This window comes from Camelus bactrianus, chromosome 12, assembly GCF_048773025.1.
Source record: "Camelus bactrianus isolate YW-2024 breed Bactrian camel chromosome 12, ASM4877302v1, whole genome shotgun sequence".
Taxonomy (NCBI): Eukaryota; Metazoa; Chordata; class Mammalia; order Artiodactyla; family Camelidae; genus Camelus; species Camelus bactrianus.
Window position 1 is genome coordinate 41,751,781 of NC_133550.1, and position 25,020 is coordinate 41,776,800.

Here is a 25,020-nt window from a genome sequence, read left to right on the forward strand (position 1 = left end):
TCAATCAATCACCACCTTATGTTACAGAAAAAGAAATAAGAAAAGGAAGAAAACAAAGACATTTACTTAAAATTACATACATACAAATATAATCATAACAAAATAAGGAGGAAATACTTATGACAATTATAGTCTTTGTTTCTGAAACTGATCATGTGATTGTAGCTTGTTATAAAAACTACCTTCTTTCACTAGTTATTCTGTATTCCCTTTGGCTTAATCAAGCACTTTAGCTGGTTCTTCACCTAGTGGAGCATCCCAAATCTTCATTCCTGAAGGGTCTGATGGGGTGTGCAAGGAAAAAACACTTGGAATATTTGGTGAGCCCTAAACATCTCCAATATGGTAGCTGAAGCTTGAAAAGTGAAAAGCACATTTGAAAACCAATTGTATTCAAAGCTAGAAAACCAGACAGACATTTGTACTTTTGGATCATGTAGGGCATCTTTTATTTGGGGATCAGTTCTACATTCTTTGCCTAAGTGAAAAAAACCTGTTGCTTTTATGCCTCAGTTCTGGATGACTCTGCTATTAATATTTTGCCTCCCAGATGGATGATCTATCTACACTGGCTACTTCCTTAGGGAATCGCAGACATTTTCACAATAGAATCTGCATTAATTAACTATGAAGTGATCAAGGCTGTTCATTAAGTAATACAAGTCCACAGCAGACTCTACCATCTTATAGTCATTTTTGAGGTGTAAACAAGCCTCTTCATCAAATTCCTCTTCCTGTAAAAGCACTGTTGGGAGATTAAACAAGCAAAAAATTGTACCACATCGACTTATTTCACTGTTTACCCAGAAAGTATGGTGCTTCTATGTCATCTTCACATCCAAAACATCCATTAAACAGAAATAAAACAGTGTAAGAAGCAGGTCTACTTATATCCTTAAAGACTCTTCCTTCCATGAGTCTTCTGCTCTACCCAAGACTAAGCCAAACGCGAGGTATGCTTGAAGACTTCTTGTTGATCTTCCTCCCAAACAAAACACAACTAAATATTATTATTATTATTACTATTATTGTTTGACTGAAAAACCATAGTTGAGAGAGAATGGGTGGGAATCCAAAAGAAAGGAAGAAAGAAAGGGCAATGATCAGGAAGAATGCTGCCAAAGAAACAAAAATTAAGAAGACAATTTTACTACCACCTATTTAAATGGTTTCCTAGGTCTTTGTTTACTTTTCTATTCTCCAGTAGTTTGATTGCAGCAGTTACCTCCTAGTTTGAGTCTCTTTCTATGATATTTAAAAAATTGATAGCCTTAGTTAACTAATGAGAATATTAAATTTGCCTTTATCATCATGTGACTAAAACAACAAATATTTTCTGGCTTTACATTTTTCAGCTAAGTTCTCTTGGAATCAAGGACACATTGCTTGACCCAATTAATGTGCAGAATGAGGTTCTCTCCATCTCAGCTTATTCCAGTAGTCCAGTGAGGGTATTAAGCAAGTCGCCTAGTTCTTACTTATTTCCTGTTCTTCAGTTAAGCAGACCCAGGGTTACATACTTTATTATAAAGATTTCTTTGGCATATAGAAGGGCATACAGAGTATGTGTATGTGTGTGTTGTGTGTGTGTTTGTGTTTGTGTGTATGCAGTCTGCAAAACAAGATTTAAAATTAATTTGAGATTTGACTCACAGCCTGTTAGACTTTGTTCTGAAAAAGTGGTCACTATCACTACTTTGTGACAATACAGATTTTCAGTCAACATGTTTGGGGCATGAACATTTCTTCTCATATAGTACTTATTGCTTTGATGTTTCTGACTCCCTCCTTAGATAGGATTTCTTGTGTTATTTTCTTCTCCCAGATCAAAGAAATGTCACATTGCCCAGCGATTTCATATCTTAGTGTACAGAAAATTCAAAGGCATGAAGTTTAGAAAGATTTAAAATAAATATCTGAGTAATGTAACTCTGATATCCAGGTGTTCCTTGCAGCTTTATATTATTACAGAGGAATGATATAACTGAGATCAGGTCCGGTAAAACACAATACATTTTTTGTACAAAATATAGTTTACAAAGAACATTCACATATATCACCTGATAGTATATTTATAAGAACTTTAATGAAAGTTGGAGCAGATATTATTCTAATTTTATCAACCATAAAATCATGAGCCAAAGAATTTTAAATAACTAATATTTTAGCAGTGGAACAATGATTAGAAATCATCTAGTCCAATGTATGTCAAACAAAGCTAGTCCAAGTTTATGCAGCTGGTAAGAGAGACAACTAGGACTCTGATATTCTCAACCAAAGTTCCTCAGTAAGAATTGAGATCCAAAAATTGGAGAAATCAGATATATAGATGAGATCCAAAAGACAAGAGTGAGGCTATACATGGACAATAGAGCCAATGGTCAGAGTGACTGAATAATAAGACTAGACTAGTTCAAACTAGCAGAAGACTCCTGGGTCATGGTGGAAAAGTGCTGGGGGGCTATGAACGGGGAGTGTGCTAAGTCAATAGATCACGGTGGTAAAAGGGTACAGAATTCAAATAGACCATGTTGTCTGTATAGAATTTCTGGACTGTGAAAGGAAGAACCTGGTCATCAGATTCACTTGTCAAGTCAATGTGTGACCCAGAATGACTCCAAAACTTTAAAAGATAAAAATTAGTACAGCATTTGTATAGAGAGAGTCACAGACACTGCTCCGTCATAGACAAGATTTGATACCATGGTGGTAACAGGCACTGATATAGTGCTGGAACTCTGCTCCCTCAGGAACTCTGCCTTAGGGAGTTGACTTACATAGGGTGATTCTCAGATAAAGTGAGAATGTTGGACTAGGAAAGGCATTCAGAAAATACTTTGATCTGTGAAGCCCTTTTTTCCAGAGGCGATCATGCATGGTTACCCAGTCTGTAAAGGAGGTACACGTTATTGAAGCTTGCTTGAATGGAGAGCTTGCTTGAATGGAGAGACCCCTGCTCTCTCCATTCACCCTACAGTTAGCCCCTGAGTGATACTTTGCGTCCTTCATCATCTGCAGAGTATTGCTTGAAAATCACTAGATTGGACGATTTATGATCATACTTTCACCGCTAAAGATAGTAGGAGACTGTGGTTCTAGAAGCAGGCTTTTACATTTGTTAATAAAGGTAGAGCGTGTATGTCATTGCTCTAGTTTATAACATTTGTCCATGGCTTCTTAGATAACTCTTACAGGGAAGAAGCTCTACCTCCCATCTGGCTTTTATAGGACTCAAGTTTGGGGATATGACAGAGAATGAGGATTAAATAGGCAAAAATAGGTGTCAAGATTGTAATTCCCTCTTCCTAGGGTCAGGGGATTCATTGCCTTTGAGGGGGACAGAGGAGGTCAGGAGGTCAGTCCTAGTCTCCAGACGGCCTGAGGAACTGGACATTAGCAGCATAAACAACATCTGCTGTCACTACAGGTATGGTTTTCTGAACATGGAAAAACTGAGCAGAGGGGGCAGTGCTGCTTCATTTTATTCCCAGTTTGCTTATTTCCTGACTTTGGGATCTTGGATGTATATCATTTGACATAGCATTTAGCACGCTATTTAGCAGCCACCAGGAGCATCAAGAGACATAGAATCTGTAGCCCCAGTTTGCTAATTCTTAGTTTCTTGACCTTGGGCATATTAGGGTGGTTGGAGGAGTAAATGAGATAAGTTGCAGCAATAACCATATTACCGAGTGGTGTAAATAGTATCTATAAATGATGGGTACCACTAAACCATCAGTAATCATAGTACTAAGTGTAATTTCTTCCCTGTGACTAGTCTATTCAGCAAAATTATAAAAAAAAATAGCTAATAAACCCTTTTCTGGGAGTGAAGCATCTTTTATTTCCATCTAGGACTCTTTGGGATCTCTCTAGAGGTAGAGCCATAATTTGGGGCGGGGGTAGGATTTAGCAGCAGAGTCTCATGGGTTCTGTTGGGCCCAATCTCAAAGGGTTCTGCAGGAGCAACTTTGCCACCTACTTTTGTGTAGGTGCAGTAAAAGGGACAGTGGTGGAATTACTTGCTATATGCTTTAGAGGCAGGTAAGGGACAGCACCTTAACATTCTTGGAGACAAAATACTCTTACCTGAGGTGACAACATTCATTATCAAGGATAATTGATAATGAGTGAGATCCTTTCTTTGCTGCTGATAAACAGGTGACATCAGGCTACAGAGGACGTACATTTTTGTGGTGATTCAGTATTTCTTTCATTTTGCTATTACTGACAGGAGATGTATAATTGACCTTTGCTCAGTCATGAAGCCTTATCATTTCCATGATTTCAATAATAAGATATTTGATTGATAGAGGAAAACTAGTCTCTGAGGGAAGCACATAATGGGCCACCCATAGTGTGGAATTTTAGAATATTTTCTAGCAAAATATGATGGAATCCTTCTGAATAAGTTCAAACTGGGAAGAAACAATATTAAATAATTCTAAATACTGCAGTGGAGTTTGGGACCCTAAGGTTGATTGGGCTGTTTGTTTTGTGATGTTCCCCCGGGTTATTTTGTTGAGAGTTTGCCATTAAGTGGTCTAATTGTGTCAGTGGATGGGGCCCTTTTCAATTTGCATAATTTCCTCAGGGGACTGCAGTTGCTAATTTGGTGATTAATTATCCATATTACACATTGTTTATTTGACCATGCCTAGATTAATTTCTTTTTTCCAGCAAATCACATTTAGATATGAATTTGCATATCTTGATTACATTTTAATGCCTTGGCTATCATTGTCTCTTCCCTGGACACCTCATCAGATTACAGAAGAGTGCTCAAGCAGAGAATGATGGAATGTCTTAAATGACATTGCACATCAGTGGACAGATAATGCACATGACTTATTTTTAATGAAGAATGTGTTATTTCATAATCAAGTGAGTTATTACATCTAATGTACAATATATTTTGTGTTTTTACCATTTCCATTTCACCATTATCAACCAGTTTTAAAAAACAGCCTTAATTAACATTTTGGATGTTGTTATAGATTGTTTATCTCTCTATATGTCAAAATGTTTTATTTCTATTTATTTGTAATCTTGTTATTTGGCTATCAATTACTCGTAAGCTGGTTAATATTCAAGGTCTCTAATTAGTTAATTTCCCATCCAATTTTTTCCAGGATTGAAAACCACTAAGATTCCTGTGGCACTCAGTACACCATAGGTTTTTAACAATCAAGGACTGTGTCTCAATTTATCTTTTATTCAATTTATCTAATAGAGTGTCTTTGCTGCTCTCATTATTATAAAAATATATAATAATTCATATTATAGCTATACTTTTTTGAGCATTATCTGGGTTCCATATAGTGTTAAGAGCTTTACTCGCATCATCTGCTTCAGTTGTGAAATCATCTTATGAGAAAAGTATTATTTTCCTTGTTTTACTGTGAGATAATGAGTTTTAGAGACAGACAGAAAGGAATTTGCTCCAGGTAAGATAACTAGGAAATGGTGTAGCCAAAATTAGAAACTGTCTAATAGTAAAGGCTGTGCTTTTAAGTAACATTGGGTGCAGAATGCTAAGTGATAGGTGCTCTTAACCAAAATGAATAAATGCTCTTAATCAACAATGAATGAATACTTTTAATCAACTGAATGGGCACAAAATGAGTGAATTAATGTTCATAATCAGCAATGAATGAATGCTCTTCACCACTTGGAGGTGGTATATGGATGTGAAATACTGAGTGAATGAATGAATGAATGGTGGAAAGTTACTCTCCTATACCAGAGCTACAATCATGTAAAGAAGTTCTATTTCAACCCTCCATCCAAGTGTCAAGGCAGGAATAAATAGGATCAGGTCCAGGGCCTCCCTGAAGTGGGGGCTGGCAGCCTTGACGTACAGCAGCCTGTGGGATGGAGCGCAGGCACAGTTCACCTCTCCCCAAACTATTGCTACATTCTCCCCAAACCATCCCTGGGATAAAACACAGAAACTGGATACTCACGGATCTGCAGAAAATGTGGCTTATAGCTAACATTGTGGTTTTGAAGCCTGCACGTAAAGAACAACAACTACCGAAGAACTCTGCTGGTTCTTATGGGGAGGAACTTTTTGATACATTGGACTCCTGCTCTCTTGAAGAGATATGCTTCAGGGCCATTTCCATATGCTGGTCCCTCCTAGTACAGTGTGAGGTCTTCAGAGCAACCTTACACTTAACTGCTTAAGCTAGTACACATAACCATTTTACCAGGGAAATATGCTAGCTATGCTATGCAGGACATTGGGGCAAACTATTTAACTTCTCTGTACTTCAGTTTCCTCATCTATAATATAATAATATGATTATTAATATATTTTACACTATGCATTTAATATATTAATTTATGTCAATTATATATTGTTATATAGCTAACATAGCAATGGTGTAATTTATATATAATATAAATAAATTGTAAAATAATTGATATATTTATATAATAGACTTCTTCTGGCAAGTAAATGTTACTTCTTATCAACTATTTAGAACTTTGCCAAGCTCTAAGTATGTTAGGTATTATTATTGTCACCAAAACTCTTTTTTGTTATGTGTCTTTGCTAACCTGAAGCTCCCCCAATTTATACTCTGGTAGCCAGTTTAAAAAATTCAGTTTCACCACCTCTACTTCCTGCTCTTTTTGGAATTCATTATTACTCCTTTCCACTACTGGAAATAATACTGGAGTTAATCTGTTCATTAAACAGATGTTTATTGAACATTTTCTATATATGAAATGACTTGGACTTGAACCCTGACTTGAAGAAATTTGTGATCTAGAAAGGAAATTCATCAACAAATTAATACAGAATATACTTTAAATATTATGATGGCAGGAATCTGAAGTTTTTTGGAAACTGAAGAGCCAATAACTTAACTGTTTGGGAAGCTGGGAAAACTTCAAAGAGAAATTTGGAGGCAGAAGAAGGAGGGAAGGGCATTTCCAGACAAATGTCCGTCTGTCTTTCCTCCCTCCCTCCCTTCCTTCCTCCTTCCTTCATCCCTCCCTACCTTTCTTTGCATCATCTCTTTACAGTCATGACCATGTATCACAACCAACCTCTCACCATCAATAGTTTCTTACTTGTCTTTCATTTTTACTTCACTTCTCAAAAAAAGTTGGTTTATTTCTCAAACACCTTTTAAACTCCCAAAAACCCTCACCATTTATCTTGGCTTGTACTCACCCTACAGACACCCTAGAGGCCCAGTCATCTTCCCTACATCAGCTGTGCCAGGCCGTACCTTCCAGTTCCCAGAGTTGACCAGTGTAGCCGAGTGTGTCACGGAACCCTGATCTATCCTCTACGATTTTCTCACTTTGTAACTTTACCTAAGCTTCACAGCTACTTAGCAATTTTTGTATATTCTTTGCTGTATGAGTCATGGCTGTTTTAATTATCCTACAATTTATTTATTTATGTGGCATTTAGGATATTCTGCTTCATGTTGTATATGTGTGTAGTTCTTGCCTGTACCTCTTAGAAGTCAGTCCTAAGTTTTAATAAATTTTTAAAGTCCTATCATATCTATTTAATTTTTATTTATTTATTAACAAATATTTACTGAATGAATTCTATGTGTTATACATGCTCTAAGCAGAGGGAATTCTGCAATATCCCAAATGAGCATTAAATTCTATCAAGAGATAGACAAAAAATACATAAACAGATAAATAATCAAAATAATAGCAGATAATAAGTAAATTACTTATCCCCTCAAGACTATGGTTTCTGCTTTGAGAAATAGTAAAAATTAGATCTTTCCTGTCTGCCTTTTGAAGTTGTTTTAGGGATGATACGGATATATTTGGCAATGCCTATATGCCCCATAAGATTATTACCATTAATGACAATAAAAGTGGAAGAAATCCTTGGTTAGGTGTCAAGGCACCCCACCCAGTTCTAGTCACAACTTAGACATGAATTAGGTCACGTCAATTAGTCTCTCTCAGCCTCTGTGTCCTCTCCTCTAAAATGAAGGATCCGGTCTGGATAATTATAAAGGCCCTTCCAGCCTGTACAGTATGTTTCTAAGATCCATAATGTTGCTATTCATATCTAGAGGCTCCAATTGATCTGTCGAAGTATTCAGAATATCTTTGAAAAGACACTGTAAACATCTTCTGGGAAGAGTTTCATTTTAATAACTATTAGGACAACAGGAACACTGTGTTTTTTATTAAATTTGTCTGTTCCCTGGTGCTGATAGTATCTTCAGAATATAAATTGCACAATAGAATATAATAAAGCACAGTTTAGGATTGTTTTCACAATAGTGCATGCCATAGTAGTCGGCCATAAAACAAGAACTGAAAGTACATCTTGTTCTGTAAACTCGTAATTTTCAGCTGTCTAGAAACTGGGTGGAAAAAGGAAATTAATAAGAGAAAAATATTTCACAGCATGCACGCACAGCTTAAAAAAAGATTGTGTTCTTTGTAGAAAAAAAAGCAGGAATGTCATTCTTCTGGAATTTGATAACCTAGAAAAACATTTGTATTTTTAATCTTCATTTTTGCTAATAATTATCACTGTCACATGTACTCATTCACTGACTTATTCTGTAATTCTCTTAAGAAGCATTGGTTTAGCAGTCACCATGTACTCAGCTCGACTTGAAAATCAACTGATGTATAGACTCATTAGACATTAAAAGAAAAGGTGGCCCCAGAAGATTGGAAGCCATGAAATTTTATATTAAGGATAAGTCAATATCATATCCAGCTGATGAAATTCAGCTGAAGTTGGGTACTGTTAGTTGGGTTTTGCCAACCTGTAGGATCAGCTTAAAAGTGATGTTTTTCTAGTAGCATTGTTCAATTAACTTTGGGAAATCATCAGTTAATGTGGGCATATGGTAAGTAAAAGTCCAGATTGGATGTAAAATGCTTGTTTTAGCAATGCAGTTTTGTTCATCAACGTTATGGCCATTGGGACCAAAATTATGGGTTTACTTTTTGTGGAGCTAGATAATATAATAATGGCATTAATACTATTATTACTTATTTTACACTTAACATATACCAGGGGCTTCATTCTTTCATTGTATAGCCATCATTTCACCATATTCTTGGGAGAAAATGGCAAAAATAGCAAAGTCCTTGTCTTCTAAATGCTAATTTAGGAGGCTCATGGCTACAGTGCAGTGTGATAAATGCTAAGGAGTGGTATGGACACACATACTAATGGTAACTAGCCTTTGAAGGGTTAAGCGGACAAGTTTACACATCGTGTGTCTTGACTGCTTAAAATCTTTTAAGGTAAATATGACAATCTACATATACTGATAAAGAAATTGAGGCCAGAAATAAGTGACTAGACCAAGTTCATGCAGGTAGAAATTATGATAGCTGAAGTTTTAACACCTGGTTCCAAAAACACTTGCTCTATCTGCTTCAACAGAGATTGCAACCTCTGTCTCTTTCCTAAATGTTTGCTCGCTGATAGCCATGTGCAAAATGATTAAGAGAATGTGAGCAGCTTAAAATAAAAGGCAGAGAAAAAAATGACAACTGTATATGAATATACACATATGATACACAAATATATATACAAACTAATAATACATGCCTGCATTCACACACACATACATATTCTACTTTTTTGAGTGAACAGACTAATCCTTATACAAAAGCAGCATGATATAAGATGAAAAAAACTGGCTTGTGGAGCCAGACGACAGGATTTAAATTCCATTTTCAATACATGCACAGTGAAACTGCCTCCTTTACAGGCTCTTGTTCCACATCTGTAAAATGACATTAATAATGATAATATTTACTATTCCCATATGCAGAAGATTACACATTCAATAATGTAAGCCATTGTAAACATTAAATGTTCTACATATATTAGTAGTTTATTTTGAAGATGGTGATTTGTACGAAATTGGCAGATGCCATTGTTAATCTACGAGCCTCTCTGCTCAGAGTTCAGTCCAGGTGAATTTGAGGCAGCAGTAGACATGATGAAAAATTACATGAATAATTACATTCCTCTTGTCATAGCATTTTTGGAGATTTATTTTTATACTAACACATGGGTCATCTGGATAAATAACTTTTTTTTTTAATGCAGAAGACAAACTCCGTGTTGCTGGATTCAACAGTCAGTTCTCACGTCTCAGTTTACCTATCCAGAATTAGGACACAGTGATGACTCATAGCCAAGAAACACATTTGCTGCTAACTTCATAGACACTATTCAAATCTCTTTTAGTGATTCTTCATCAACTCCCTGTCCTCCTAAGGCTACAATCTCCCTGGTTTTAGGACATGGACCCATTTACTGATCAATCTACATTCACTGCCTCAGTGATTGCATCCACTCTAATGACTTTTAATGCATTTACATCTGGAACATTTATTTCTCCAGCAAAAACTTTATCCCTGAGCTCCAAATTCATATATCCAACAGTCTATTTGACACCTCCACTTGGATGTCAAAAACACACCTCAAATTTAACATGACCCACACTGAACTATTGATATTACTACTGCTCACTCTTACTTGTCTCTCAAATTTCCCTCATTCAAATTAACAAAATGTTACTTCTTTAGCTGCTCATATCAATAAGTGTCATATAATCCTTGACCCATTTCTTACCTTCAGATGCCACATGTGGTCTATCACCATATTTGTTTGACTCTTCCATAATTTCATCAGTTCTCAACTCCAGTGTTGCCATCAAAAATATCCTCACCTTGCATCCGGATTACACAAGAACCTACCTGCTCTCCTTGCTTCTATCCTTGCTCTATGCTGTGATCTGTTCTCAACACAGCTGCCAAAGCAATTCTTTTAAAATGTAAGCCATAGCATGTCACTTCTTTGCAAGAAGCTTTCCAATGATTTGTCATTTCACTTAAAACAAAAGTCAAAGTCCTAACAGCAGCCTAGGTGACCCTTGTAACTTACAGCAACCTTCCTCCCCATCTTTCTGACCTTTTCTTCTTTTGTCTCAATTTGCTCCAGCCCCATGAACCCCTTCCTGCTCCTCAAAGTCTTGGGCACCCTCCTTTGGCCTTGGCACTTGCCACAAAAAAAAAAAAAAAAAAGTTTCCTTTGATACCTCACATCAAACAAATTAGGTTGTTATTGAACCAAACTTGGGTCCACTTGCCCAATGCACAGCAAAGTCAATCTACTGACACCAAGTTGTGGTAAAGGGAAGTCAGCATTTATTGCAGGGCCAAGAAGGAGGACAGACAGCTCATGCTCAAAGACTTGAACTCTCTGATGTCTTTCAGGAAATGGTTTTAAAGACAGGGTTAGGAAGAGGATCACAGGGTGTGTGATCAGCTTATGCATAATTCTCTGATTGGCTGATAGGGAGGTAACAGGGTGATGTTTCAAGAAACTCAATCATCAACCTCCTGGTTCTAACCAGTCTGGGGTCTACATGCTGGTGGGCAGCATATAGTTAACTTCTTCCTCCTGGTGGGAGTGTTAGTATCTGCAACACAACTCAAGGATATGACTCAGGATATTATCTATAGCCTTTAAGGAAGGACCAAAGGTCCTTGACTTTGTTTTATGACTAAGCAATTATTATTTTGTCTTGTTTGACTGCTTTCCTTTGTTTCTTCATTTTCTTACTTCTCTGATTAAATTTGCTTTTTGAAACTTGAAGAAGGCCCAGGAGGCTAAAGCTTTTCTACAAAGGCAGGGGACAAGGCGAGGAGGGGGGTCTGTCCCAGGGAAGGTCCCCCAGAATCCTACTCTGTTTCAACTGGTCCTTTCCTAGAATATGTAGAATATTTTAACTGGTTTATATCCACATGGATTCAATAGGTCTTATTCTGCATTTATGCAACCAAAAGTTTCTCTAGTGTGTGAATCATCCTTCCTGATTTCCTCATCATCCCTGATTACTTTGACCCAGTGACTACTGGTTTAGTGTGATGTCAGTGTCAACTGGATTTTGCTGACATGGTGAGATTATAACTGAGTTTTGGTCATTATTGTAAGAGGATCTTGTTTATGAGAAGAAACGTTGGAAAAATGAGAAGCTGCAAGTGGAGATATGATAAATTGAGATGTTAGAGGTTACCCTGACATTATATATATATGTTAGTTATCTGTTGTTATATACTCCACTTTATAAACTTATGTTTACAATATAACATATTCATTCAACAACTAATGAGCAGGCTTTACTTAGGCTCTGGATATACAATATACAAAACAGGTACTAGTTTTACTACTAAGCTTCTAGGCAGAAAATATACATGTAAGCACACCCCCAAAATATAGTGAATTACAACTTATGAGGGAAATAAACAGGGTTCTAAGACAGACAGGATTTGCTTAGGTCAATGACCAGCAGTAGCATTTCAGAGGAAGTGACAATTAAACTGAAACTTGAAAGACAAAAAAAAGTCAACTGTGTAAATACTGGGGGAGATGGGAAGGTGGTCTAATACTGGGGAGGAGAACAGTGCAAAACCCCTGAGACAGGTGTGTTAGGGAAAGACTAAGACATTTGTGTTAGAGAGGGGAGAGACAAGTAAGTGAAGGGGAAAATGGAAGCAGGTGAGATTGGAAGGCAAACGGGATCTTTAAACCTCAGTAAGCTTGCTAGTGTTTCATTTTGGAAGTAGACCAGATAGCAGCAAACACTGGCTTTACACGTATCAGTGCTTTCCTCTTCAGATCTGAGTCTTTTTCTAACCCTTTAAAATTCCATACCAATTGATATGTTATATAATAGCATATTCCCTATGAGCATCATGATTCACTTTATCCTGGAAATTATTAATTACTCCTGATTTCTGAAGAGTTACCATATCATTAAAAAAAATCTTGAACCATAATAAGTACCTAAGGTAGGTGTTAGAATCAAAGAAGCTTGGTAAATATGTATTGGTAAGTAGTTTGCTGCGTGATCTTTGGCAGTTAATCTGTCTGAACCTTAGTTTCCTTAGCAATAAAATGGGGACAAAAATACTTACTTAATCAGGTTGTTGTAAGACTTAATTGAGATGATACATGTAATGTTCAAGGTCTCAATAAATAGATGATGATGATGATGATGATGATGATGATGATGATTACCACACTATTACCCTTATGACTATTGGATAAAATCACTTTCTTGCTTGCTTTTGAATAAAATACAAGCTTAAATATTTATCTTAAAAATTGGCAAGTTCTGAATAAAGTTTATTGTATATTCTATCTCAGGGGACTAACAGGCTAACTAGAGTCGCCTCTCCAGAGAGATGGCTCAAGTATATAAAGAGTTATCACAGTGGTTGTAGGTTCCTCCTAGATTGGAAATACCATTTCAAAGATTTACAGAAATGTAAGTCACCACACTTCTATGTATGTGATTTTTTTTTCTTTGCATCTTTCTGCTGTATATTAGAGGGAATGAAGCAGCAGAGGAGAAGCAGAGAAATTACAAAGTGCCATGAAGCATTTCTTTTGATTACGTTTCAGAAGCCGACTATGAAACAGTCATTCTAGAGAAAGTGAAGAAACAGACGTTGTCTCTGAAGGTTTGTCCTTACACTGTAGAGAAGCTTTGGAAATGAAGCTGATGATACGAAGGTATGGAGGGCTTTTTTAAAAGATAAAAGTTTGAGATTTGAATGGAGGAATGACTGTATAATGTTATTTTGGAGCAGTTCTGTTTTGGCTAGTGGTATTTTAAAGTGGAGAATGGCTCTAAAGTTAAAAATAGATATTCAGTGGTAAAAGGTTAATCCTAACATCTTAGTTTGAGAAAAACAAATTAGTGAGTTGAGTATGTCAACATTTCTTAAGAATTGTCTAGACAGGACTCAGTCACTCTAACTGGATGGGGCAGACAGGTCGCCTTATAGGTGAGCAATGCAGAAAATACACTGGGGAAGGATTCTGAGGAAGTTGCAGACACAGGAGGTTCAGCTTGAGAGTCAAATCCTAATGGCAAAGGTCTCCAAAAATGTAAACAGAAGGGAGACCACAGGATTTGCTATTTTAAGACTGTTCTAAATTCTGTTTCAGTATTATAAAATTTAGTAAAATTTGATATATACTCACTACTTGTTAAGCCAGAGGTATACACACATGAAAAAAATCATACCTGTCCAGGAGAAACTACACATAAATAAATGAGTGTAATACAATGCGAAGTAGGGTGTGTTCCTTTTGGATCTTCAGATCACATTCTAGAAAATGTCAATGATTTAGCATTCTGAACTTGGCACATGCCTGGATCTAATTCTTCATTACATTACAGTAATATGCACACACATGTGCCATAAACATACATGCATGTGTGCATCTGTATACGGTATATTATGGGGTTATGATGCCAGTGATAGTACAGAAAACTTCTCTAGAAGTAGGATATCTATGACTCTGTAACTTGGTTCTAACACTTATTAGGTGAGTTACTTAACTTCCCTAAGCTTTCTTCACATATGAAACAAGACTGGTAGTGTCTATTCCATGGCCTTGAGATGATTACATAAGACAGCTCTGGTTAAGCATTGGCCCAGTATATGACACAGAGGATGTTCAACAAATATTAGCTGTTACTTTGATCTTTGCTTCTGTCACTGTTTCATTTTTACTCTTAGTAGTAGTAGCAGCAAGGTATCTAAAAGAACAGTTTCTCAGTGGCTACTAATCTCCCATCTATCTTAGAGGACACATACTGAGAAGATCTTTCCCAAACTTTCATTGTATCAAGAAGAGAAACATTTCTGTGACATTTAATAAGTGCCCAGTAGCGATCTAACTGCTACACCAGCATTAACTCATTTAATCAGCTTAATAATGAGACAGCAGTAATGATTATTGTATTGTGTCACCTTGTACTAACTGGGACGCTCCTCTCCTAACCATTGAATGGGAGGGTAGGCAATTTCCAGAAAATTAATTCAGGATAATCCCTTAAGTACTCTCTCTCTCTCATATTGGAAAATAGATTCAGATTATACTACAACTTTCCAGATTTCCTTCTATTAATATACCATGGACATCTTTCTATGTTATTACCTGTAGACTCATATCATCATTTTTTAAGTTTATAGTTTCAGTTTTGCAAGATGAAGAGTCCTAGACATGGATAGTGGTAGTGGTTGCACAACGATATGAATGTTCTCAGTACCACTGAACAGTCCACTTTAAAATGGTTGAGCAGTAAATTTTGTGGAATGTGTATTTTACCTCAATAAAATATTGGAGAAAAATCAAAAGTCTGTGGAATGCCAAAGCTGTAGTAGATTTGGTTAAACTATCTCCTATTGAAGGATGTTTAGATTATTTCAAATTATTTACTTTTATAAGCAGTGCTGCAATAAATATCAAATAATTTTCTTCAGACACCGATTTTCTCTAAAGTATGGTAAGAAAAGAATAGCTATTATTTATTGAGTGTTTACTATGTGCCAGGCACTATGCTAAGCACTTTGGACAGATAATCTCATCTGAACCTCACAATAAGCCTGTAAAGTTAATACTCCTTGCCTACTCTCCTCAGATGATGCAGGATGTTCCTTGCAAAGGGTTCCCTGTTTGAGGTGGCAAGTTGGAGCTGACATCCAGCTTGAACTTCTTTTACCAGCAATGGCCCTGAAAATTTCCCCCTAGCATGTATGGTGCAAAGGCAGAGTTGAATTCAGGAAGTCTCACATGAGAACTCCACACTGAATCACTACACAAATGCCTCCTATAGAAATAAATTCCCCAGGGTGCAATTGCTATGTCAAAGGGTACACACACTGAAGATGCTGAGTTTCTTTCAAAAAGACTTACCTATTTATTTTCCACCAACAGTTTCTGAGAGTGTCTGTTTCCTCACATCCTAGATAATCCTGGATATCACATTTCCTTTTTTGTTGTTGTTAGGTTTTTAATATCATGGTGCAAAAAGTTGCCAGACACAGCTATAATTTTTTTCCTGGAAAAAGTCATTGTTGTTATTTTACCCAATCTGTGGTAACTAATATTTTTCTGTTATTTGAATTTTTGTCCTAAAAGTAAAAGTAGACGTTTAAAAATCTTGGAAAGTTGATGTTGTGATGGCAATGATTTTGCTCTGCCTGAGCAACTTGATTTGACACACAAGCGTATCATAGTTCTACTGACACATCTGATAAAGAGATCTGGTTATACAAAGTCTTAGACTTCTTTTCAGTGATATTTTGAAATTTTTTGAGAACAGATAGAGATACTAAAATGTCTTAACTGTATTTTTAAAGGTCATTTCATCCATTGCAAGGCCATTTCCCTTGGTATGAACAAAATCAATTTTATTAGAATATTTGCCAACCATAAGCTGTATTTATAGACAGCGTATGTGCTTTATATTAAGCTACTTCAAAGCCTGTGTTAATAGAATCATCAAGGCCCTCCAGTCCAGGCATACTTGTAAATTGCTAGTGTGTCCTTTTATCTTTCAGGATCTTCTGATGTGGAGAGTGGATAAAAGTTTGGAACCATTTTTAAAGACTCATTTAAAATTTCATCCATACAGATGTAGATCTTATTTTTATTTCTTTCACTCAAATACATGTTCTATTAGATTAGTTCAAACTTTATTTCTCGTTTTACTCTAGTCCATGCATTCACATTTTAATTCTGTTTATCATCTTTTGATGCCTAGTAAACATGTAGCCTCAAATAAAAAATTAAATCTCACTCTCAGTCCAACAGAGTGACTCAGAAGAGGTAGAAAACGAGGAGGCCAGTTGCTCTTACCCTCTGCTAGAGGTCTACTATGGCTTCCCCAAAGGAAGAAGAATGATAGATCTTAACAGTCACAATTTAAATAATAGCTACCACTTATTAAGGGGGACTATTTGCCAGCTACAATGCCATTTTTTAAAATGTATTGACCTTTTTAATCCTTTGCATCCTACTTTGCAAATGAGAAAACTGAGGTGCAACAGGCTAAAAAACTTGCCTAAAATCAAATAGATTTGAACTAAGTAAATTGATCCATTTCTCTCAACCATTGTGTTATACTGCAGAGAAAGGGAAGGTTGTTTAACTCAGGGTCTATATTTGACCATTTTTTCAGGGGACAAGTGTAATGAAGGGATATGATTATTTGCCGTCTCCTCCCCATGACTTGTATGCTGTTCTTAAAGCTCAGTTTTGTCCTGTGTTGAGTTCAGGAAAATGAAGAAGGACAGCCAGTGCATCAGTGGACTGCAACTGTGTCTGATCATAGTTTGGTAGCAAAAATTATCTTGCAGAAATTGGATGTAATCAATTAATTTTAAATAAAAAGAGGGTATTTAAAAAAAATTAATTTCTGGCTTGATGAGAGAGTGAGAAAAGAGAAGAATACTCAAGAAATCAACTAGACAGAATATACCAAATTCTAGCACAAAAATGAAGGAAAGCAAATCCCTTTCGGTGAAGCTTTCTAACCAACCCCTAGCCCACTCTCTAACGACAGTAGTAATACCAATAGTGACAGTACCAGCTGAGCAGCAGCTAAAGCAGCAGCAGGAGTATAAAGCGTGGACAGATTTCACTACAAAAACTGTCTTTCACTCACAAGTTTTGTGACCTTAGGGAAGCTAATTGCTTCCAGCCCCAACTTCTTTAACTATAAAATGAGCATAATAATATCTAACTCACAGGCCAGTGAGGATAAGGAAGATAGCAATGTAATCACCTAGAATGTACCTAACACATATTAGCTTCTTAATATCTATAATACATGTTAGTTTCTTCCTCTTCTTTTCATTCTTATTTTCCTCCTACCCCTCCTTATTCTTTTCTCTTTCTCATTAAATGTCTTCAACTAGACTGGAAAGAGCACGATGTGTGGCCGTTTCCAAAAGCACTGTTCAGTCGCCCATATTGGCATGCTGCTGCCATAGCTCCTGGACCAACTACTCCCAGCATCTAAAACAGTTACTGAGTGCTTTCCATAGGCTTGGCATAATCTCCCTACTACAGCTCCCAGGTCAGTCTAGGCTTATTTAAGAATCCTCTTGTAACACATGTATTACAGTTTGCCATTTCTTTAAAATAGTTATCATCATGGAAACCAAAATTTTAAAATTCAGTAGTAAAAGCAGATTGTATTAAATACCTCAATGACTAAGACTTTTATTCTTATGAGTCATCTCTAGAGTCCCCTTAAGATATTCATCTTTCTCTTGAGCCTCAAGCATGAGGGTAGTTGTTTCTTTTCATTTGGATACTGAGTTAAAGTGAATATTAGGATTAGGTATGTCCAGTAATCATAGATAATTTTTGCTATCAAGTAAAAGTTTTCTGTCAAGTCTTATGTTCTTGTGGGTTTTTTTTTTTTCTTTTTTACAAAAGATCAAGTAAGTGAAACGGTAGGACAAATGAAGAGAGCCAGCTCAATTCCTATTGAGAACAAAATCACTCCTGGTCACACACAACAATGTGGTTAAGATTGCATCCTGATTCAGACACAGAGATAGTAAGTGATCAGCCAGACCCCAATGTCTGCAAGCAACAGAAACTAATTCTAGCTAATTCATACAGAGAAAAATGGACACCAGTTAGCTGGATGATGAGAAGAGCAATGGGAAGGTAATCAAAAGGCTAATGAGAAGACTAAAGAATGAAGCTCCTAGAAAATAAGACTCAGGTAAGGTCTGTGGGTTTAGATTACAATAACCACTTGAAATGAATGTGCTTCAACTGACTATTTTTTCTGCCCCTACATCATGCTTCTCAAGACTTAAGGTCTTTTAAGAGAAACTGATTAAACTTGTTTGGATTTGGGAGGAGGGCATAGACACACTGAATAAGAGTCCCACCATGACTGCATCATAGAGGCAAGATAATTCCTTAAAGTACTAAAAAAAGAAAAAAGAGTGAGTAGATGCTAAGCAAACACAAATCAAAAAAAATATATTATAGAAGAATTGAATTCTTCCTGGCAACAACTCCATTGTTTGGAGACATATTTTTATTTTAAAATTTATACACATTTTATAACAACTTTTTAAAAAGAACTATTTAGATTTAATGTAGAAAGATGTATAATAAAACTTAACTAAATAAACAATTTTTTAGCCATTTTTAGCCATGGCAGAACAAACATTTATGTCATAATTCTGGCTTTGCTACCAACCAGCTGTGTGACTTTGGGTCAATAATATTTTTCTGGATAGCCAATGTTTTACTTACTTAAAATGAATAAATTGGGTAAAGATCCCTCCAAGGTATCAACTATAGCATAAGAATGATCTCTGGACCCCACTTGCTTTTTCAACTTAAACCCAAGCTGATAAGGTGAGTAGATAGAGCCATGCTTTCAAGCTTTGGCCATAATGAACTGAATTAGCTTTTCTTGATTAACTTGTCTTGTTTCAATAAAAAAAAAGTTCCATAATTATTCTCGGCAAGCATCCAAAAATATGCCTTACTATCCAGTTCCAATTAATAATGTGTGACTTGTTAAAAACAGATTTTGTTCATTTGAAGGTTTTAATAGCACCCAGTTTCAACTTAGTTCTCTTGGGAAAATATTTAGCATGCATTTAGCTAGCTTGACATACACAACTAATTAATTTGTCTAAAGCGAGCTATTATATGAATCATAAACAAAGAACTGAAAATTGAAATAGTGCCAGAATGAAAGCTTGAGGTACCTTATGCTTAATTAGCCTCAGGTTATTTTTTGGTCCTTATTTCTATTAAATAAGGCACACAGATTTATGTTTTGCCATTTTCCAGATAGAAAACAAAATTCATATATAGTAATGGGTGTTCTTTATGCATTTTTAGAAATTAAAAGAGCTTTCAGAAATCTAAATTTTAAGAAATATGTCTAACTGACAGAGATTAAATGATGATGGGTAGGCTGACAAACGAACATGAGCTCCGGTGCCTCACTCCCTAGCTCAGTCCTAGAGATGCAAAGAAACAAGAAGGAGGTTGACAGATCTAAGTAGGATATTTCTATTACACACTTAGTAAATATTTAAGACTTTCTATTTCTTGGTAGGAGTATTCATTTACTACAAAAATCTTGGGAAACAGAAGTTTGTTACATTCCAGTGTGAGAGAGAAACAGCCCTCCAAATTCAAAGACAACCAGGGCAATGAGAGGGTGAGAGGTACCAAGACAAAATTTTTAGTTGTGATGTATCCCTACTCCCTGACTTCTACTGGTATTGCTTCAGAAAAGCCACTGCCCAGCCAGTAATTAATGCAAGACAGAAAAATAGCAGTGCCATTGTATCTTGGGGGTGGGAGTATCATCTAGCTGAGATGCAGTGCAGATAACAAGAAATATAGGCAGACTGGTTGGCCGAGGCCATTTATTATTTCTTCTTCTCATCTCTTTTTTCTGAAACTGAAAGTGAGAAAATTATATTCCCATAAGATAATACTAGTGGAGGTGCACTTCCCTCCACTAATTGTAAGATAGATTTGCCTAGTGTGGGACAGTTTGTAAAAACTCTGTATCTTGAGACATTTTCATCTCCAAGTACTAAACTTAGGGTTGGCTGATAAGTAGGGCCTTGGCTGCTTTAGCTCCTTCCCCACCCCTCTGATCATCAGCCCAGTGTTTGGTATGTCCAGGGAAAAGCTGACCAGAGGGAAGAATAGCATTTTTATCTGAGGAAGACAATCACTACAGAAGACAGATATTCAACAGCTTATATGAGAAGAGGCAGAATTTCTTGACCAGATGGAAAAAGAATTTAAAAAAGAGAAGAAAAGAAATTATCTTCAGAAAGATAAAAAGATATTGGTATAACAGTAATAAGCAGTTTTATAAAAAAGAATTAATTCAAAATATTCAGTATGAAATATATAATTTGAACAAACAACTAACTGAATGAGGTAAACAGCAGAAAGAAAACAACCAAAGGATGAATTAAAGTAAATTGAAAGATTAGATTTGTAACTCTTTTACTGTATCTTAGGAAAGGATCTGTAAGGGATAGAAAGATAGAAAATTAAGAAAGACATGTGGAGGCTAGAGGAAGTCTCAGCAGATGTATAATGGATTTTCCACGAAAGGGAGAAAAATAAACAATGAATAAATAGTAGGAAATAGTTGAAGAAATAAATTATCCTACTTTCTCAGATTAAAAAAAGGAAAGAAACTCATTTTAAGGGAGCACATGGAATGCCAAACAAACAATGAATAGAACAAAGTGAAATTAACCAAAAAAAAAAAATCCTTAAAAACATCAAACTGAATTTTAAGAATAATAAAGGAAGGGGGAATGGGAGGCTCTAAAAGCTTATAGAGAAATAAATAGATTCCTTCCACAGGTACAAGATTTGGGTTGGTGTCAGACTTCTCAAAAACTTTAAAAATAGGGATACAGTGAAATAATATTTTCAAAGAAAAGAAACTCTAATATAGAATTTTGTATTTGTCTAACTACACAAATGTGAGAGTAACATACAATCTTTCTCAGGCATATACATCTCAGTTTTACCATAGAAAGACTAATCTTAAAAGGAATCTCAGATGAAGTATTTCATTAAAGACAAGAACCAGAATTCCGGGAGGAACTATATGAGAACTATGGGTGAGTAAATAATTTAATAGAATTTAATCTCTTCTTTAAAGAATGTGCCCTAAAAATGTGTATAAATGACAATCCAGAAGTAAAATCCTACAGTACAAACATGATGTAGGAGTAGGACACATTACTAAGCACTTATGTTTTTCATTAGGAAGAGATGAATAAATACAGTTAGATTAAATTAAATTAGAATAAATACAATTCTAAATACAGTTAGAAAATTGAAATGAAATATTAAATGTCTTAAATAAATTAAGTCCAATTTTAAACAGTACAAAATTATGTGTAACTTTTTTTTAAGTTTTTTTCTTTTTTTTTTAGTCAATTACAGTATGTAACTTTCAAATAAAAAGCATGAAAGGAGAAAAAGAAATAGAGAATGTGGTAAATACATAACATGAAATAAGACAGCTAAAAACAGTCAATACAGCTGTAATCACAGTAAGTATAAACAAGTTAAATTTACTCATCAGAAGAGATTCTCAGATTGAATGAAAATGATCTGTCAATCTCATAATTTTAGTTTCCCAAGAAACAGATTTTTAGACAGTGACTGGTGTGCAAGAGGTTTATTGAGATGGATTCTTAAAAGCAATAGTTGTAGGGAATGAGGGAAGGAGGATTGAGCAGAGGAAGAAGTTGAACTATGTAACAGTTTCAACAAAACTTGCAGCTGATTCCACAGGGAGCTCTGAGGCTGGAATGGTCTTTCAGACATGTCCAAAATTGAAGCAAGGAGGCTGAGACTTCATATCAACACAATGACCAAGTAAATATTAGGTGTGGGCTAACACCAGGAGGTGACAACCTTGAGTGAAGCAGGTCTCTTCGACCAAGGGTAATTCCTGGACAGGGACTCATCTGTGAGTCACAGATGGGCAACACTGCCAGTGACTTGAGAGAATGAGTCTCTTAGTCCTGAAGAGGGGAAGGGAGGGGTGCAGCACAGTCTCCAGCACAGCCCACACCTTGAGTCACTCAACTTCACTTGCTTAATGAAATATCTTCACCCATCTAGGAACTACTTCTCCAAAATTCTAGCTGCTCTCTTTTCCTAGGAAAACTTCCAAGAAAAAAGGTCAGTGGGACAAACTATAGCCCCTGCTACTGAGGCTGTGTTAACCTGTTCTAGTAACTTGCACAGTAGCTACAACTTGGTAAAGTTTGAAACAGTCTACCTTAATCCACCAAAATCTGTCTGTGTGTTGTAGGGACAAGACTAGTTTCGGAGATATAATCAGAACCATCACCTCTGCATCATTTAGTTTTTTAAGGGAGGTATCAATCTCCACCAATCCCCAGGATACAGTTTAGGTTTGCATTTACTATCTTAGCCAGGTTGAGAAGGGCGAATGTTCAGTGCCTTCCTCTTGGTTTTCCCTACTCTGACGGTTCTTACCTCACAGACCAAGGAACTAATGTATCAGCTCTGTCAAGTAGCAAGTATATGTATTCCAATTATTTATTTGGTGGCTGGGGAAAGTGGCCACTGGGTGACTCCTTGAGCTCAATGAACCTGTGGGTGAGCTGAACCTTCATACATTCTTACTCTAACAGAGGCATCAAGATCATGCTTCAAGTTCCTATTTGTCAGTACTAACTCAGATTCTGTGTCCAACATTTCCAAATGTCTGTGTAGTTTGAGTATTCCCCTTTTAGCAGTGTAGTTACCTGCCTCAATGACCATGGTTCCCTTTGGAGAAAGACAGAGGGAATAATTACAATGAACATTTGTAATGGTATTACAGGGTTCTCCTCCTGAGGGCCTGGTCTTTCTTTCAGTCATTGAGTTCTGGGTCTAAAATATGGCTTAGAGCTAGAAAGTGGCAGGGAGTCATGATTTTAGTGGAGTGGATATCCTCAGCATCCTGATTATCTATCCTTGAATTATGTTGATTGTACAGATTGAGTAATAACCCTTGTGGGTTGCCTACCCATCTTGCTTCTAGGGTATTGTGTTCTATGCAACTACCTCCATAGTTCTCTGTAGGTCAGCACCACCCCATTTTCTGGCTGCCATTCAGATCTTGTTGCTTACTTCTATAATTGCAGCCACCTGCCTTCTCATAGTTAAACACCACCAGCTGGTCTCTATTATTTTGAGATCTTATCATGTCCCATTACTATCAGTCTGAACCATCATCTTCTACCACCAGATGGCAAGCTTCTCAGTGATGTTAGTGCCTCTTTCAGAACATTCTTTAGAGCTTTGGAAAACCAAGTGTCTCTGGGCTTTCTCGTGGAACACTGTTAAGATGTTAGTTTTCCTATCTGCTCTGGTTATCACTGAGAGAAAGGGGACTTGCCATAGATATAGGTTGAGAGGGAGCCAGGAATTTTTAGTGGATGAAAACAGTAAAGGTGAAGAAAATGATCAAGGTAGAGTCCTTTGGAAAACAGTAGACTGTATTCTGCTCAATAAATTAGTTCTTTCTTTCTTTTATTTAATGTATGCACAGCTGACTTTAGCCCAATGATGTTAACAAAAAATTGAAAAAATTAGAAAACATTTATCAATCAACCTTAGTTCATAATTGTTATTAATTCTAAACTCAAATATATCCAATGATTTATTTCTGAGTTATTAAAATCCATAAATTTATTCTCTTAGGGAAGAATTTATTGACCCCATTTTGAATTTCACTAAAAAGTAAGAACCATGGATGCTAAGATGTTTTCCCTATTGTTTACTTAACCTAAAGTTACAAAGAATTTTCCTATATTTTCTCCTAGAAGTTTTAGTTTTCAGTTTCACGTCTAGGTCAATAATATATCTTGAGTAATTTTTGTATATGGTGTGAGGTATAGATCAAATTTCTTTCTTTTTTTCTCTATGCATATGGGAATCCAATCATTCAAATATCATCTACTAAAAAATTTTTCCACTGAATATTTTTTCTCCTTTGTTAAATAACTATATATGTGTGGGTTATTTCTGAACTCTCTTTTTTTTTTTTCATATTGACTTACTTGCTTATCTTTACATCAGTACCATACTGTCTTGAAGTTTTTCATTTTGAGGTGCTTTTATTTCTTTTTCTTGAGTTATTGCTCTGGTTAGAGCCCCCGTTATAATTTTGAATAGAAGTGGTTGTGAGTGGATATTCTTGCCTTGTTCCTGATCTTAGGAAGTAACTCCTCTTTCACAATTAAGCACGATGTTAGATGTATGTTTATTACAGATCCCTTTTTTTAAAATTTTTTAAAAAGTTGTCTATTCCTAGTTTGCTGAGAGTTTTGTTTTGTTTCATTTTTAATAAGTACTGGGTTTTGGCTTTTGTCAAATGGTTTTTCTATGTCTGATTTAGTCTATTCATTTTCTTTAGTCTATTAATATAGTGAATTACATTGGTTTGTTTTCAAGTGTTAAACTAATTTTGCACTCTAGAGAGAAATACCAATTTGTCTTGATTCTTTTAATATATTGTTGGATTCAATATGGTAACATTTTATTAGGAATTTTTATATTCTTTTTCATGAGGGATTTTAGTCTGTAGTTTTCTTTTCTTATAATGTCTTTGCCTGATTTTTGAT

General features: G+C 35.9%; 1 long non-coding RNA gene across 2 annotated transcripts in view; it reads left to right on the forward strand.

Moving 5' to 3' along the window:
* LOC123615153 (uncharacterized) overlaps window positions 1–25,020 on the forward strand; it is a 73,636-nt gene that overhangs the window by 18,052 nt on the left and 30,564 nt on the right. Inside the window, exons 3-6 of one of the 2 annotated variants that reach the window (XR_006722711.2) lie at window positions 13,445–13,555; window positions 18,473–18,578; window positions 21,376–21,489; window positions 21,808–24,862. This is a non-coding gene — a long non-coding RNA (uncharacterized LOC123615153). Of the gene's footprint in view, window positions 1–13,444; window positions 13,556–18,472; window positions 18,579–21,375; window positions 24,863–25,020 lie in introns of those variants that run through there. The other variant, XR_012510744.1, reaches the window with a different exon arrangement.